Genomic DNA, 2845 nt, shown 5'->3' with positions numbered 1-2845 from the left:
TACAGCACGGGCTGTCTTACCACGTCCCTCATGTTAGCTTTACCCATAGTTCCTCCTTATTATATAGAAGATGCAGTCACATATAAGATTTCGCAAAGGCTGTCGGGAGAACTTGTGTATCCCAGGGCAAGGGTAATCATTCTTTCTCTGTGAAGATGCGTGTAGAGCGTGTAGGAATTTGGCACCAAGCCGGCATGGCAATATTGCTCCTATTGACTCAGAAACAAAGGAAAACTTTGGCAGTTCCATGACGACGATACACAAAATAAAACATTGAAAAGATCACAATTAATATCGTAGCCATTCTAAGTTCCTCCTTGAACGAGCCATCTTGTTCCGGTGGGATCGACAAGAAATTAATTACAGTTACGTTTCCATGACGACGGTATGTAAACAAAGACATTGAGAAAAAAGATAACACATAAATAACAAAGATAGCTTTGTTCATTCACATGATTTCTATTGCGTAAGCAAAAATGGCCTTTCTCTGTAAGTTTCTCCGCGTTACGCATTTCACTTGTATCTTTACCTGTACGATTTAGTCCCCCGCAGCAAAATGTCTGTGAAAGATATATATGAATCAAATGGTATTTTACCACATTCCAGGGAATTCGATAAATGGGTGGGCTATCTGAACTGACTAATTGTACATTGATAGAAGTCGCCGCGGATGCGTGTGTTGCCGGTTTACCATGTCAAACGAAACACGCTGGAAATATAAATGACCAGTTTTGACGTAGCCATCTTTAGATCTATAGAAGCGGCGTCACTGGAAATGTGTGATTTGACCTTAAATTCTCACCTTTACCGTTCTGAAGGCCTCAGGTCATAAGGTGTCAAGGACGTGTGGAATGTCCCAGTTTTCTCCATCTATTTTGCAATTAATTATACAAGATCAATCGGCACTTATCTAAGATCATTATTTCAGTGAGACTAATTTCATTGTCATGAGAGTATGTATAGTATGTGAACATTTTCAATGTACCACGGAAAAGACTTCCCCTTCTTTGATATCAGCGCCCGAGAAAGTCTTTGACCACTGCTACATTAATGAAGTAGAGTCAATTCTATTGTCCCTGCCCATTCAACCCATCGATATTCAACCAGACTATCAAATTCCCTACAGTTTTAGCCTACTAAAACCCAAAACAAACATTTCTCTACCGTGCCATTAATCTATAGAACACCCTACCTAACATTTATCTTTGAAAAAGCAACCCACCATTAATTTGTTCTCGAGATAAGTTAATCGTATGTTACAACTATTCAAGCTGTGAGTTGGAGTGTATATCTGTATATCTATGTTTTTTTTTACGTTCTGAACCTGGGGTATTAGCGTCTGGCTCAATACACACAATAAAGGTACTTATCAATTATCAAGGGGGGGGGGGTTGAAGCAAAGTTTTGAAGCTCTACTTAGAACGACCCCAACGTCCTCAAGTAAACTCACACAGCGCTTACATCATTACCGGTATCCGTCTCCATGACTCTGACCTCATGTATCAAGATATGGTCTTAAGATACGGAGCAATTAAACAGCAACGGACCATAACAGCCGCAAATACACCGTACGCTGTCGTCATGACCAGCATCAGAGCTTCCTGTGGCTTGGCTCGACCCTATGACATCACTGATGACCGTGTTGGCCTACTTTGTTCAAAACATCCTCACAAACGATCTGATTAAAGCGCAATATACGCCGTATTTCTGAATGGCCATGACGTCCGTAGGGTTGGGGCGATACACGTGAGATACTGATGTCCTGTAGATCAACAACAAACACAAACAGATTGAGCAATCAGACCGTTTACTCCTGTAATCAATTTCCACTTCGATCGGTGATGTGGGGTGGAAACCGAGTGAAGTTATGTATTTACTTTGGCGTGTAACATGTTGCCATGGGACAATTGACGCCCCATGTTACAATAATGTCCATGTTTACATGTGTGTCTCTGCTGTTGCTAAAAGAAAATGACTCGTGTTGTGGTCGCCATCTCACCACAACAAGAGCAAATATATTGCCATGGAAGCGGTTTTTGTCTTTAATTGGCTATTGTTGAAGAACCTTAAATCCTTCGCCAATTTGATGTATAGATTGACTTGACGAACGTTCTACCTCCGCACACTGAGATTTCGGTCTTGTGCGGTCACTGCCATGTGTGCTCAATCCTAGTGTAACAGTGGGGTTCAAGCGCCGCCGAACTGGCCACGCCAAATAGGTCTAACCCTTTTGGTGTAACGGTTTAGCGCGTTGGGTTTGTGACACGGCAGCCCGTGTTCGAATCCCGGGAGCCAGGTTTCTACTCGCCACTCACATTGGTTCCCATGCGACCCTGTGAGTAACAGGCTAAACTAGAAGGATCTGCCACAAAGGGATATCGAACTGAGATTCGAGGACGAATCTTGAGAAGAAAAGGGGGAGTGGTGTAACAGTGGGGTTCAAGCGCCGCCAACCACGCCAAATGGGTCTGACCCTTTGGCGTAACGGTTTAGCGCTTTGGCTTTGTGATCTGGCGGCCCGGGTTCGAATCCCGGGAGCCAGGAGACGGTCTCTATTCGTCTCTTAAACCAGTCTTAGCCATCATTTTGGATGGTTCGTCCAGGAGCGACTTCGTGTCGTATTAGGTCTTCTACGGGCGCTGGCGTTTATTGTTAGGGGAGCGCTGATTCGTGATTTTCAACAGAGGGGCCAGGCTTTCATGTTGTGGAGATCGTGTCTGTGTCAAAAATGGAGAATCCGCGCTCCCCCCAAGAATAAACGACATAAACAAGGCGCTCGTAGAAAGCCACGAAGGGGCCTTGTGAAGTAGGCCAACATTTAAACACCTTGTTTCCATCTTTTGTG

Source organism: Branchiostoma floridae, chromosome 3 (genome assembly GCF_000003815.2).
Source record: "Branchiostoma floridae strain S238N-H82 chromosome 3, Bfl_VNyyK, whole genome shotgun sequence".
NCBI lineage: Eukaryota > Metazoa > Chordata > Leptocardii > Amphioxiformes > Branchiostomatidae > Branchiostoma > Branchiostoma floridae.
The sequence above is the reverse complement of the archived record's forward strand: the minus strand, read 5'-3'. Positions refer to the sequence as shown.